The sequence below is a fragment of the Propithecus coquereli genome, unplaced genomic scaffold (assembly GCF_000956105.1).
Source record: "Propithecus coquereli isolate 6110/MARCELLA unplaced genomic scaffold, Pcoq_1.0 Scaffold69, whole genome shotgun sequence".
NCBI lineage: Eukaryota > Metazoa > Chordata > Mammalia > Primates > Indriidae > Propithecus > Propithecus coquereli.
This window is the reverse complement of record NW_012152951.1, coordinates 5,267,317-5,282,692: the sequence shown is the minus strand read 5'-3', so window position 1 is coordinate 5,282,692 and position 15,376 is coordinate 5,267,317. Positions and strand designations below refer to the sequence as shown.

The following is a 15,376-nucleotide window of genomic DNA, read 5'->3' as shown; positions in this document are numbered from 1 at the left end:
TAAAAGAAAAATAAAAAAAAAAACACACACACACACACACACAAAAAGTTCCTGATTTGTTTAAATGGTTACATATAGTCTAGTTAAAACAAATCTAATCCAATTAACTAAGCATGAAAATTAAAAAAAAAAAAAGAATAAGGAAGGAAAGAATAAAAAGAAAAATAAATCAGTAACAAACTCTTGTGCGGAGGGAGGCCGGAAAGAATAAGTCTTTTGCGTTATAGATTCTCCATGAAACCTGGTCTAGAATTGGAGGAAACTTAGATGCTCAACATAGTTTTTTAAAGTTGATGATTAAGAGATTTTCCCAGTGTGCTGGTTAATTTTATGTGTCAGCTTGGCTCAGTTATGGTGACCAGTGTTTGGTCAAATACCAGTTAAGATGCTGCCGTGAAGATATATTTTAGATGTGGTTAACATTTACAGCCCGTTGACTTTGAGTAAATTAGATGATCCTCCATCATGTGGGTGGGCCTTATCCAATCAGCTGAAGGCTTTGAGAGTAAGGACTGAGCTTCCCCAAAGTAGAAGGAATTTTCTTCAACCTGCAGCATAGAAACCTCACCTGAGTTTCCAGCCTGCTGCCCCGTGGAATTTGGACTCAAGACTGCAATATCAACTCTTGCCTGAATTTCCAGCCTGCTGACGTGTCCGATGCATCTCATCCCCCAGTCTCTCCTGTTAGTTCTGTTTTTCTGGAGACCCCTGACACTGCTCTTCATTGTATACTCCACATCACCGGTCCTCCAACTGTGGTGTGCGTCAGGACACAAGTCATTTGAGTCATTGTCTCTGGGAGTACAGTTCAGGGCATGTGTATTTGTAATAAGTTCTGCAGTTGGCACGCTAAGTTTAGAACGATGTGATGTGCTTCACACCAGGTTTGATTGAAAGCTTTTTGATGAACATTATGTTCTTATCATGGATAGCCCTACATGGGAAAGGGAAGTAACATTTATTAAACACCTGCAATGTGCCAGGTACTAGACTAGGCTCTTCTAAGTGAGTTATGTCTCACCCAATCCTTCTAACATTATAGAACAGGCCTAATTGCCTCGACGAGCTTAGGTAACTTGTTCAGGGTGTCCGTTCCTTTGTTCATCAAATATTTGCTGAGCAGATGTGGTGGGTCCAGCACTTGGCATGGCCCTGGGAATTGAAAGACAAATGAGAGACATGGTCCCAGGTGGAGCTGAAATTCTAGAAAGGATAATGATAGCAGTCAAGTAAACAGGAAACGACCTTTGCCCGCACGAGAAGAGTGCAGGGAAGGAAATGAGTAGGGTGGAGTTACGGAGAATGACGTGGGATGGATCCCCCAGTCAAGGGCGTTAGAGGAGGTGGCATTTAAGCTTACTGAGACCTGAAGGAGGCCAAATGAAGAGCCGGGGATGGATGAGGGGGAGGGCATCGCAGGTTTGCTGGACAGAGACACAGTCAGAGCTGCTTTTCTACAGTCGTGTTTGATCTGCCTGCAGTTCATCATAGCAGTGATCTCAGGAGGCAGATCAGATGGACACACCAGTGTGACATGCAAAAGAAGGTGTTCTATCTGGAGATGTGAGTTTGGGAGCCATCCGCAGGTAGATGGTATTGAAAGGCACAGAAATGATAAGATCAACTTTAGAGAGACTCTGTAGACAGAGAGTAGAGCCCCGGACCAAGACTTGGGGAACTCCAGCAATCAGAGCGCCCAGGAAGGAAGTCGAGTGGGAGGGGTCCCGGAATGGGGTAGGAGGGGACCCAGAAGAGCTGAGTGTCACCAAAGCCAAGCTAGTCGGTGACAGATCCAGAACTCAGAGCCAGGTGTGTCTGGATCCAATGCCCATGTGCTGCTAACCATATGCATCTAGTGTCTTTGCAGAGTTCAACAGTGGCACTTTGCATTTGTACCACATCCCTGAAATCACCTTGGCACAGACTAGCGCAGCCGACCTTCACGATTTCAGAAAGCAAGCAAGTCAAGCATCATTATCTCTGTTTCAAAGATGAGGACACTGATGCTCAGAGAAGTGAAGTCGCCGGTTGATGCTGGAGCCAGGACCTGAGCCCTGGTCTTTGAACCGTTGGCCAAGGGTCCTTCCCCCATTTAGTTCAAACCCTCAAAGTTGCCAAACCCTTAAAGATAATTTTTACAGCTTTTCAAAAATCATCATCAAGGGTTTTTGTAAAAGCATCTGTTGAAGGAAATAGTGTGCAAAAGAATTATTTGATTGTTGCAAATGACCGACGAATTGGTTATCTGTGATAAATGGAGGGAAAGTAAAGAGTGATCTTTTGAATGTCAGAGATCAGACTTAGAGGAACCAGGAAAGATAACAGTCATGGGTTTTCTCCCAAAAAACAATGATTTCTCCACCCACCGTAAGAAGCTTATAAACTAATAAGGAAAAGATGGAAAAAAAAACACACCCATAAATACAAGGTCACAAGTGCAGTGATAAAAGCATGCCAAGGCTATCACAGATACACAGAGATGGGCTGCCTAACCCGACCTGAAGAATGGTTGGAGGAGGTTTCAGCTGAGCTGAGTCTCGAAGCAGAAGACAGGGGCCAGGAGAGGAGGAAGGCAGGTGGGGTAGGGCAGATAGCACAAGGAAGTCACACCCACAGTGCGGATGGGGGCAACCCCTAGAGGACTAGAAATGACACTGGCAAGGTAGACAGGGGTGTGTCACCCCCCGCCCAGGATGTGGGGCAGGGGCCAGCCTGGGTGGCTGAGTCTCTAAAATGCTGTAGCTCCCCCAAAGATAAGCCATACCCTCCAACCAAGCCTTTACCAGTCATTAAGGAATTTTTCAATCTTCCCCCTGCCTTTGTCTGATTTCATCTTATTTCTCATTTGTTCAGAATTCCAGCAGGAAAGAAAAGGGGCTATTTTCTGAGCCCCTTCAAAGACCCTGACAAAACAACAAAAAAGAAGGGTTGAAGCGTCCATATCCTTCCTCCCAGAAAGCTTTTTGGCTTCTAGGCAAAGTGGCTTGACCACCCCAGCAAGCTTGAGATGTGGGTGAAGGTGCAGGCTCTGCCCATCCAACCCCGGGCCCAGCCCTGGCCAGAGGAAAGTTAAGGGTGCTGACCCCAGAAACATTATTGATCTCTAACCAAAAGGAGCCACCCAAGTGGTTGTTGCCAAAAAAAGAAGGTTTGCTTCAGGATGACTCAGCGTCCCCACGCCAGAAATAGAAATGGCTGGCAACTCTAAATGTCAGTTTCTTCTGCTAAAAACAACTCTACACCCTGTTACCCGGCCATTGATCTTAGCAAAAGGAGGTCCTTAGTGATCGTGGACAGAGCAAATGGGTTCCCAGTCTGAAGCATTCAGAAAACACCAAATTCGGTGTCCAACGGTTAGGAGCTTCATCATGCATATCGGCCCATTAAAGACCCTGGCAAGGAAAGGCATCTCCTACATTTTATTTAACACAGATTTTTTGGATCCACAATCCTCCTTTTCAGGCAGAAAACCTATGACTATTTTATCAAACATTGGAAATTCAAGGGGCTGAATTTATTTTTAAAGTTTGGATGAAAAGAAAATGAAATTAGAAAAGGTAGTCGTAAAAGAAAAAGCAAAGCCAAGAGAGGCCTTATTATTTAGGGATTGGGTTGTGTATAGAATGGTAGAAACGTCTGTATGTTTGCAGGCCAAGGGAAGAGGGAAAGATGGCCAATAGGAGAAACGGAATAATTCATGGAGCAAGTCTCTCCAACAGTTTATAATCAAGTTGCTTTCTCTTGGTAAATACTCCTTACCGTAATAACAAATGAAAGGATGTGAAATCCGAAATGTATAAGTTTTAAATGCAAAATAGATGAATGATCATTTTTTTAAGATACCTCCAAAGAAGTTGGCATAACAATTCCAAGTCACTCTTATCATCACTACTTAAGATTTAAGGCAACTGTCTGTGACACTCTGGGAGAGTGATGAAGCCCTCTCTCCACAACACAATATCAGGGGACTCACCGCCAGCTTTCAGATTTGCCACCAAAGCTGTAATCCAGGGAGTCAGGAAGCTGTAGCTGCCATCCAGAGGTCAGTAAAATGCAGAGAACCACTGCCAACGGTCACAGATGCCCACAGCCCCGGCTGACAACAGCCAAGGGAATACAAAAGGAGCTGCAGGTTCATCTGTTGAAGCCCACACACTTGCTGCAGCCTCCACTTTCCAAACCTGGCACAGATGCATCTTCTAAGTTCAATCCTCAAGTGTGCTGGCAGGAGAGTCTCAGAAATACAGTTCCCAAGCTTCTAACCTCTGAGATCCAGGAGAGAACATAACAGGCGCTAGGTGGGACTGCAAACTAGTACAACCTCTGTGGAAAGCAATATGGAGATACCTCAAAGAGCTACAAGTAGAACTACCATTTGATCCAGCAATCCCATTGCTGGGCATCTACCCAAAGGAACAAAAGACATTCTATAAAAAAGACATCTGCACTCGAATGTTTATAGCAGCACAATTCATAATTGCAAAGATGTGGAAACAACCCAAGTGCCCATCAATACATGAGTGGATTAATAGAATGTGGTATATGTACACCATAGAGTTCTACTCAGCCACAAAAACCAATGGTGATCTAGCACCTCTTGTATTATCCTGGATAGAGCTGGAGCCCATTCTACTAAGTGAAGTATCACAAGAATGGAAAAACAGGCACCACATGTACATCAAATTGGCATTAATTGATCAACACATATGTGCACATATAGTAGTAACATTCATCGGTGTCGGGCAGGTGGGAGGGGGAGGAGGGGATGGGTATATTCACACGTAATGGGTGCAGTGTGCACTGTCTGGGGGATGGACAGGCTTGAAGCTCTGACTCAGGCAGAGCAAAGGCAATATATGTAACCTAAACATTTTTACGCCCATAATATGCTGAAATAAAAATTTAAAAAATAATAATACCAGGCGCTAGGAACAGTGCTGACACCTCTTTTCCCCTCCCCCTCCTCCATGCCCAACCCTGCATCCCTCGCCATCAAGAACCCACAACAGGGCACCTTGTAACAGAAGACCCAATGGAAGACTGAAAACTAGCATCAGAGCAGTCATGACCCTGGAAGTGGGGGTAGGTGAGATCAAAGCACTGAAGGACTAAGGGGCCCTGGGGGCTTGGCGGGGACAATGGGAGGTCTGAAGGGGCAGAGGCATTCCTCCCCACCACAAGCCATGCTGGAGCAAGAAGTGTGGTCTGAGGCAGCCGAGAAACCGGAGCAGAGAGCTGGGAGAACAGAGCAGTGAAGCCATGGCTACAGCCACACTGTGTGATCTGTAATGGGCTGAAACGTACAACTAGAGCCTGAAGGTAAAATGTCTGTGGTTTTCCAGCCTTTCTGGATATGCTTGCACCGGGAACCCGCCGGCAAGAACTATACTTCCTCCTCCCTTTCCTGCTAGCATTGTCCGCTGAGGATCTGTTTGAAGTCAAATCCAGGACTCTGCTGGCTGATAAAGAGCCTTTGTGTGAATTAGGAAAGAGTCGCTTCCCTGGGAAGATGAGCTCCACACCAAAGTGTACGGCTCAGCCAGGGCAGTGCCTGTGGAACTTCAGCCTGCATTCATCCTCTTGGCGATGCAGTGAACAGCTTGCACAACCATCCACAGCAGCCCCAGTCAAATCCTAGCAAAAGACTAATCCGCAGTAAATGCATGTTAGCAAATTTACGTTACAGGAAGCTTGCGTAGTCTTATTCACCTTAGTCATTTTTCACTATCATCGTTTTCAGTTATCATTAAAAAGACTCAACAGTTTGGAAAAGTGTTGAGAAGAATAGAAAAAAAATGTACACGCTTCTCCAAAGATAGAAAGATTCCACTTCCGTAGTTGAGATATGCATCTTGGAATAAATGAAAAGGAAATATGAATTGAGCAAACCAGTGTTTACAAACACAAGAAAGGGATGTCGTAAGATGACATTCCCCCCGGATCCAGCAGACTCAGTATCAGCTATTAAATACAATTAGTATAAGTCTCCAAGGAGAATGAATCACATTGAGAAATAGGTTTATGATCTTGAAAGGTAACATGAGAACTAGAGAGAAAAACTGAGCTGCAGATCTCTGAGAGACGACATCCCACAAAAAAATCCAAGCTGTCTGGCACCTGCCTGTCCTTGTCCCCAAAAACGTAGGCAAAAGAAGCAAACGAGGCATTAGGCAGCATTAAGAAGACAAGATGGGAAGGAGGAAAGCATTTCTTTTTTAATTAACTGAATACTGAGATGTATGAATCTGATTCAGGTCCCAAAACTATACAGCTGACCGGGCTGCCTGGCTCCTTTATGAACCAGGAAGCAGGCCCTCACCAGACACTGCTGGTACCTTGATCTTGGACTTCCCAGCCTTCAGAACTGCAAGAAATAAATTTTAGTTGTTTATAAGCCACCCTGTTTATGGTATTTTTTTTTCAGAGACAGGATCTTGCTGTCACTCAGACTGGACTGCAGTGGCACAATCATAGCTCACTGTAACCTCAAACTCCTGGGCTCAAGAGATCTTCCCACCTCAGCCTCTCAAGTAGCTGGAACTACAGGTGCGCACCACCACATCTGGCTAATTTTTAAAAATTTTTGTGCAGATGAGGTCTTGCTATGTTGCCCAGGCTGGTCCCAAACTCCTGACCTCAAGTGATCCTCCTGCCTTGGCCTCCCAAAGTGCTTGGATTACAGATGTGAGCCACCATGGCCAGCCTATGTATTTTGTTACAGCAGCCTGAACAGACTAAGACACCATCTCAGCTAATTTTTTACCATTACCCAGTCACTCAAGGGAGAAATTTTCATCTTGAACAACTCTCTTCATCTCACCTGCTACATCGAATCATCCTAAAACTCTGTCCACTCCATCTGTTTAAAACCTCCCACGTTCATCCCCTTTCTTATGACAGAATCAAATCGAATGCATGACCTTTCTTGTAGCCAAGATGGACATCTCGTATGTGTCTGATTTCAAGCTTATTGGAAAAGATCCAACCCTAAAAAAAATAATTCCTCCCTGCTGGCAGATCAATGAAATTTCTTTAGGAGACAAAGTTTTTATTACAAAATTAGAAATAATCCTAAATGCCCGAGGCTCCGAAAAGGTAACACGCTGAATTGCAAGGACACCAAAGTGTCAGTGTTGCGTCTACAGCCTGCCAGTGGAAAAGGTTGACAGTGGAGGGAGAGGGGAGTGTGAAAAATTGGAGGGTGGAGGATAAGAACAAGGAAGAAAGTGCGGGGTGCAGAGAGAGGCAGCTAGGATGGGGGGCACCTACCTGACAAAGGAAGTATGCTTAAGCCCACCCAAGCCAGAATCCACCAAAATATACTTTTACACTGAAGGTGAATAAAACAATTCATGAGGACGGGAACCAAGGTAGACAGGAAATAGCTTTATAAAAAGATTCACAGAGACTCTTTCCTTGTTTCTATAACAAACAGAACGGAGCCACTTCCCAGGATTATAAGAAGACACAATGAATGGGAGAGTTCCAGATTTATGTGAGATCAGCCTTAGAAGTCTCTGAAATTGCCCCAGTGGGAAATACTGGCTGAGCGCTTCCGAGTTCACACAAATAGATCTTCCTCCCGGAGTTTTCACAGCCAACTCTTCAAAACTTGGCCACCACTGCCGTAATGGTCCATGGATATCCAATTGTCTCCGCAAGAAGCGTGTTATGGCTGGGATTTCTTTCTACCTCCCTGGGGTCAGATCGAATTAACTGGGTGAGAATTGCTTTGTGCGAAGACAACCCACCTTGGAGTAACTCCCATGTAAACTAAGTCACTTTCTCCCTTAGTTCCCCAAGGATCCAGAAAGAGGAGTGGATGAGGTCAGGAATAACAAAGGGCTAATTGGTTGCAAAATTTAAAGATACAGCAGCTGCAGAATTGAACCAGGGGCCTTATGAAAGAAAGAAATGGTCTCCTGGCATCCAGCTGTGAAGAGAATAACCCCAGAGAAAGCTGTTTCCCTGTTCAGGAAGGGGTCCAAACTGGGCCATTTAGGCTAAGCAACAGAGCTGGCGCTAACACTGGCAATAATAACCGCAACTGACACCACGTGCCAGGCATTTTTCTAAGTGTTTTACGTATGTTCTCCCGCTAATCCTCACAACATCCTTAGCCAGTAGGTGCTAGTAGGTCCAAATTTCTTATCTCAAACCTTTGGAGCAAGCTTTGTTTCAGAGTTCAGGATTTTTTGGATTTTAGAAAGGTAACACAATGCACGGGATTTATCTATTACATAACATAACGCCCCGACGGGGGTCTGAAGCAGCTCTCATATCAACTCATTAATTTTCCCTCAACAAAGCAAGTAAATAAGCGTATCAAGGGGTCTAAAGGAAAACTGCAACTGGCTTTATTTATATCACTCGGGTCAGGTTTTGCCACCAAATGAATTAAGAAAAGACTTCTGGTCCTCGGAACTTATTGGATTTGGGACCTATACTATGTTTGCCATTTTACAGATAAAAAGAATGAGGCATGGCAACATGAAGTAACTTGTCCAAGGTCCTAGCTAGGAAGCGGTGGGGTGCTCAACGCTTCAGGGACCCACCCTGCGGAGAGCAAGGAATTGGGAGAAAAATACCTCCACCTCTTTCTCTGTCAGAAACGCACCCCCAGCCTTGCCACTCCAAAGCCACGGGCGGCCTTGCGTGTGATCTCTTTGCCAGCTCAGAGCTCCGCTGATGCTCATTTTAATTCGCCTTCATGTGGTTAAAACAATGGAAGCGAGCCCAGGGGCGTGACACGTACCCTAAGCACCCCTAACAGGCCCCAGAGGGACCTTCCTCCACAGTTCCCAGGGGACAGCTGCGACGTCTCTGCTGTCTGAATTATCCCAGTAGTCGAACAAAAACTAGAGAGTTTTATTCCATTTCTATTTTTCCAAGCTTTTTTCATGAAGGACACCCAGTTCTGCCCTGCACTGATTTTTAAAGAAATTCTCCATTTGGGGCTCCCCCAACCCCACCCCCAGGCTGACTCCACATAAGGAATCCCCTCCCATCGCCTCCTCCCACACCACGCCAGCTTCAGGGCTCGGGCATTGGGTCTGGGGCAGTTACTGACTTGCTGGCCTGCCCCGCCTGCTCTTCGGGGTGACCTGGGGGTGGTGACGAGGGTCCCGCAGGCAGAGCCGGGCGGGCAGCAGGCGATCTGGGCAGCAAAGCTCAATCTTTCAGGAGTACCAGGAGAGGGCGCATCCGCCTGTTCCCGTTTCAGATTAGGAATTTTTTTTCCTCCTTTCTTTCCAACCTATGAGCAACGTGGATGCGCAACCACGTGCTGCTTAGCTAATTCCACCGATGTGAGCTGCGCCAGGCCCTTCCTTCGTAGGTCAGGTCCATCCTCGGCACCCAGCCTTCTTGGTCTCGGACCTGTCGCAGTGGACCTGGGCCCGCCATAATTTCCGTGTACTCGTTCAGCTAGAGGGTCCTGCGGCCGGGAGCACGCCTTGACCTTGACCTCGCCATCAGACGCTGTGTCCTGCGAGGCGTCTCCCGGTGCTTAGATGCAAACTAGGCGGTTCTCCCCCTCTCCGCGTCCTGTTTTACGTGCCCACCCTCCTGTCTGGCCCGGGGACGCCTTCCCTCCTCCCGCCCCGCAGAGCAATGCTCGCCACGGCGGGAAAGGGCACTCCCGGACATTCCCGGTCAGTAGTTCGTCCCGCCGCCTGGGGCACCTGAAGCATCCCGGTGTCACCCGGAGCCTTTCTCTGGGCCGAAGCATCCTACAGGAGGCTTTGCGTTTTGGGTCTATGTCAAGATTGACACTCCGGCGTACTCCCCACTCACGCGGCTCCCAGCCTTGACCTTTCGCGAGCCGCGGGAGGGGGGCCTCGGGCGAGCGCAGAAAAGGGGAGGGGCAGGGCCTGGGGCGGGCGCAGGAGCCAGGGGCGGGGCCTCGGGGCGGGCGCAGGACCGAGGAGGGGCGGAGCCTCTGGGGGCGGGGCCCGGGAAAGTCCCCGGCCGAGGCGGGGAGCCGGCGCGCGGTCAGCTGAGCGGCGCTGGGCGGGGTCGGGAGGCCGCGAGTCTGCCAGAGGCTCACCGAGCCCAGCTGCCCCCGCCGCCCCCCCGGCGGCCGGTCCCCTGATCGGCGTCCGCATCCCAGTCCGGAGCCCTCCCCCGGCGGCAAGATGCCGGGGCAGCAGTGACCCCGAGGGAGGCCGATCGCGGGCGGCAGGTGAGCTAGGGCAGGGGGCTGGCAGGGGCTCGGCGAGAGGGTGGCTCCCTCCCTGGCGGGCCCCTCTCCTGCCCGAAATCGGTTCCCGCCGCCCCTTCCCTGCGGCCCGGAGCCTGTCGGGGTGAGGGTGGCCAGGGGTGAGGCGTCCCTCCCATGGGACGGCCGCCGTGGGAGGGTTTCCAGGCCCTTCGGATCCTGACTTGGTGGGAAGGGGCAACGGGGGCGGCCACCCCAAAGAGCCCCCGCCCCCAAGGAGGGTAAAGACGCCGGCCTGGCTGGCCGCAGGTGACTTCCTCTGCAGGTCACCGAGGTGGCTTGAGGGTGACGTCCTCCCGCAGATTGGGAATGATTGTGCAGCCAATTCCTTATTGTATGGAGGAATTGGTTAAAGATACATCTCTGGAAGACTAGAGAACGCTACTTTGGCTTAATGAGGTGGCCCAGGAACAGTAAAGAATAGTGTCCCCTCTCTAAGGTAGTGGGATTACTGAACAGCTGAAAGGAATCTACGTAAACCGTTGTTTCTAGGAGAGAGTGTATAATGTACACGTACTATGTGTATATACATAAACAGAGAGAGAAAGAGAGAGAGAATATTTGATGAGGCTGAGAACCCCAAAGGAATTGTTTTCACCACTGGAAATGTGCAAGCTAGAGGCAGTAAACATCCCTCAAAGAAAATGAAACCCAGCTTCTGGCCTGGCCTCCACCACCAAGAAACTGTTGGTACAGAAATGCATACCAAGGATGACATGGAAACGAACGCCATGGAAAAGTAAGGCAGTGTTAGGACATCAAGAGCCTTTGCACCTGGTTAGCAAGGCAGCAGTGCTTGACCTAGGGAGAGGACAGTTAGGGAACCCATGCTGCCTCCTCGGACAGGCCCAGTCTGTGTTGGTCTGGAGAGGTCCGGGAGCAGAGGCCAAGGCCATGCTTGCCCTGGAAAAGACAAGACAAGTGAAGTTTAAATGTGGCCTGTAGAGAGAGGACAATGATTGATTTGAGTCTGTGGGTGATTGTTTGGTCTATTTTTCTACTGGGCCAATTTTAGGAATTCTTTATGTATTGTGTACAACACTATAAAAGTAGCAGCTTCTTTTTTTATAAACTAACCTTTAGGTTGCATATTATGCTACTCTACAGAATCTAACCAACCCCCCAAACCAAGCTTTATTCTCGCAAGCAATTGAACACTGTATTACCTTCCTACTGAACCCCCTCCTTTAAGTAGGGGCACATAGATATTCTAGCCATGAAATACATCTTCTCATCCCGAAAGCCCTGCTTTCCTGAATTTTATAGAGACTTGGCATATTTAATATGTTCTTTGGAATTTATGGAAGAGTAAACTCAAAATCCAAAAGAAAAGGAAGAAGTTAAATTCTTTAAAAATTAAAATCTATTTCATTCAGAAACAAAAAATTATTTTAAAAGTTTTCATTGACATGTGTATGATGATTATTAGAATATGTGTCATGAAATGATATCCAGATGCCTTTGCAGTGATATAAAAAAGCAGTTCTAACTTTTAGAATAAGTTTAAAAAGTCGATTTCAAGAATCTGGAAATGACTGCCGTAGGACTGTAGAAAAACTCGTAAACAATACTGGTATGCTGGATTTGTTACCTACACAGTAGAAAGCATTTTACAGGTATTAGATTTGAAAATACCTCATTATGCTATATTTTCATTTCATTTCAACATTTACTGAGAGCCTACCATGTGCCAGTTTCTAGAAAGAATAAAATGAAGAGAAAATAGACTGGCCTGAGATGATTACAATAATTTTGGAAAGGGCTGAGGAGGTGGAAATGCAAAAGTGTTCCTGGGTGCTTGGAGGAAGGAACAGTTATTTGACATAGGACATCATATTCAAGCTGGACGTTGATCTGTCCAGGGACAGTTTGCCAGGGCAAAAGGGAGCCAGACATTTCAGGCAGAGGACAGAAGAGAAGCAAGGGCACAGGGGCCAAAGAATGCAGGGAACTGTGAGCTCTTTAATGTGCCTTGGTTACAAGTGGTTTGATGGCAGGAGGTGACTCAGGTGGGTAAGTTGGGCCCAGACTCTGAAAGGCCATGTTTGTGTTGCTAAGAAGCTGAAACTCTGCCTTGTATGGGAAGGATGAACTCAGAGGAATGACCTCATATTACGAAAGAAACCACGAAGGCCATGGGACTGAAGTGGAAAGAGGTAAAAGTTGACCATTTAGGAGGCTTTTTTAATGTATTCAGCAAATATTTGCTGAACCCTTCCTTCTGTGTGTCAAGTAACGTTCTCGGTGCTGAGGATACAGCAATAGACAAAACAGGCAAAAACCTGTCGTTTTTGAAGGCCAACATTGTGGTCCAGACAAGATGAGAAAGGCCTGGACTGAGCCTGCGGGTATGGAGGAGGCGGTGGGGTTTAGAAACATTTTGGAGGTAGAGTGATGGCACTTGGTGACCCATTAGACTTGGGAGAAGAGGGAATGGGAAGAATTGAGCGTAACTCCCAGGTTCCTGCCTTAGGCAACTAGTTAAAGCCATTCCCATTTTCCACATATTAGTAAAGTACAGTCTTTTACCCCTTAGTAGGATGCTCACTCTAAGCTCTTTTCCAGGGTGGTGATGGGTTTAGTGGATGCAGTCTTGGAACCTTATTCAGCTCCCTTGTGAATCCACCAGAATTTGCAAATAGCCAACTATCGTCTCTGATCAAGAAACAAGTTTTCACTGTTTAAAACTAATTTGTCCATGTTTGGGGTGGAACCTGTGAATATTTCATTAGTAAATCTGAAGACTCAGCCACACCAGGGTTAAGGGGCTAAGCTTACTCTGTGTCCAGTGTCCAGTGGGTGGCAGTCAGTGTAAGGCAGGTTCTGTTTGACATATGACAACTTTCTGGCAATCAGAGCCATCCTGTAATGGATTGAATGGTGCCTGCCAAGTCATCCCTGATATTTTCGGTCATTGAAGTATTCAGGAGCTCTGTATGACCATGTACCATGGAAACCAGACAAGACATTCTTGCATTGAATAAGAAGTTGGACTGGATCATCTCTAAGGCCAACTCAAGAGTAAGATTTAATGCTCACGTCTACGAGGTCAATTCATTGCTATAATTACTTAATCTCTGGTATTAAAAAATAATATGTACTCTCAGGAATTCAGATAGCAGATCTGGGGATAAAATCTAGAAGAATTGCTTTTGACCTTTCTCCTGCCAGGTAGTTCTCAGTCTTCCTCACTGGTGAAATCTTGACAAATCCTGTGCTCAATTAATTCATCACTCCATCGTTAAACATCACCTTTGCTTAGAAATGACACACTTCAGATCTAGGTCGGTTGATTTTGAGAAATTCTGTTATTAGATAGAACCTTGGAATAAATGGCTTAGTTTCAGTTTCTTTAACCTTCAAAGATGTATGTGAGGATATATAATGTGTCTCTGTCTTTGCACAGTTGAAAGTAGCTCAAGGTAATGTTAAAAACTTAGAGAACTGTGCTTTCTCTGTCATTCTACCAATATGTATTTCACATGAGCATTGTGCAGCAGTAACTCATAATGATGCCCCAGAACATTCTAAAAATCATCAAGTGCCCTTCGAGTCATCCAAATTCAATTAAATTACTTTTAGTAAAATTTCAGTTATAAGTACTTACATGCTTATGTTTGCCATATATGCTAACTTCTTATTTACTATGACATTTGAATTACAAAATAATTTTTCCTAACAACACTGGCTATTAAAGAGTTTGCTCTGATTAGGACAGGTGTATGTATTCATGAGAGTGGCTAGCGTGCCCCTGAGGGTACTGGGAGTGTGTGTGTTGAAGGGTATGGTTTAGACTGTGATCTTTCTTACTAGAAACTTAAGAATACTTTTCACAGGTCTTCTGAGCTGAAAGCAACTGTCAAGATCATCATTTGCTAGATGAGTCAATAAATAATCACAAGAAGTCAGATGACTTCCCAAGCCCACACATCTGCCTAACGGTACAAGTGTTTTTCCTCCTGTCTTCCTTAGCACAACCCAGCTTTTTTCGTTGTGCCTTCATAAAATCTGGGCAGCCTGAGAAAGTTAGAAGCACCGACGTAACAACTGGAACCAGTTTTGACTTTACTTTGGTTGTGTCTGTGGGCTTGGTAGAGGTATAAAGGAAGGAAGAAAGAAATCTGAACAATTTTCAAAGGAACGTGTCTCTCTTTTCTGCCTCTTCTCCGTTCTCTTTCCCTCTTGGAAAAGCCATGGAGGAGAAATTTGTGCATACAATAAGACGAAACCAAATACTTCTCTAGATGGTTGCTTAGATACTTTAAAAAAAATAACAATCTGTTAAATGTTTCCATGGCCTTTGCAAAGTGTAGTGTCATCGCTGAAAAACAGAGGAAATTTATTGTTGACAATTAAATGATTCATATTACAAAGATATTATCTTTTAGATCTATTACCTAGAATTTTAGTATTCCTCTATAAAATAGGTAGGAACACCATTACTCAGTAAAACCCTGTTTTTATGAAATGTTAGCACCAGGATGATTCAGTGCAAAAATGAATTTTATGGAAAGTTAGGAACTGACAGTTTACCCAAATCATTTTTGGGGGGAAAAAAAGCATTCTGTTCTAGTCACCTAATGCCAAACGAAGAACACTTCAGCATTATACCTTTTTTCTAAATTAATTCAGGTATATGTGACAGATATAAAAGGTTCAAATTGAATAATGTGTTTTATCAGTGCTTTTCACTTTATAAAATCGTCATCATCCTCACTACACGATTTCATGAGAATGCTCTTCTTGATGCGAGCTGCTTTAGGAAGAAGTCATGCAGGCTGTCCTGCTGCAGGGTATGGTCAGTAGTACTGTCTCTGGTTACCTACAAGTTCCTGAGACCTAAAAGGTCTCCAGGCTTTGGCTCCCAGAGTACCTCCAGGGAGCCTGAGGTACTGCCTCCTGTTGTCGTAGGGAAGCAACCCCACATTCCGTGTGTTTGGTTTCATTTTAATAGATGGATGCTAAGCGCACACCTAGATGTTATGATACAAAGGGATCACACGGGCTCCATAATTGTGAGATGCTGATTGGTCTAACTAGAGCAGTGCCTTGTTTCCATTAGAAACAGGACGCTCACCTCCAAGTTCCTTCTCTTCATCCCAGGGCTTTTGTGGTGTCAGTGGCTTTCTGCCTGATCACAGTTGAATAGTGTGCATT

At 45.9% G+C, this 15,376-nt stretch overlaps 1 protein-coding gene across 3 annotated transcripts in view; it reads left to right on the top strand.

Annotated features, from left to right (window-relative positions):
- Positions 1 to 9,964: 9,964 nt before the first annotated feature.
- OPTN (optineurin) overlaps positions 9,965 to 15,376 on the top strand; it is a 34,631-nt gene continuing 29,219 nt past the window's right edge. For 2 of the 3 annotated variants that reach the window (XM_012660938.1, XM_012660936.1), the window contains exon 1: positions 9,965 to 10,183. The gene's annotated coding sequence lies outside the window, so the exon portion shown is untranslated. Of the gene's footprint in view, positions 10,184 to 13,177; positions 13,241 to 15,376 lie in introns of those variants that run through there. The other variant, XM_012660937.1, reaches the window with a different exon arrangement.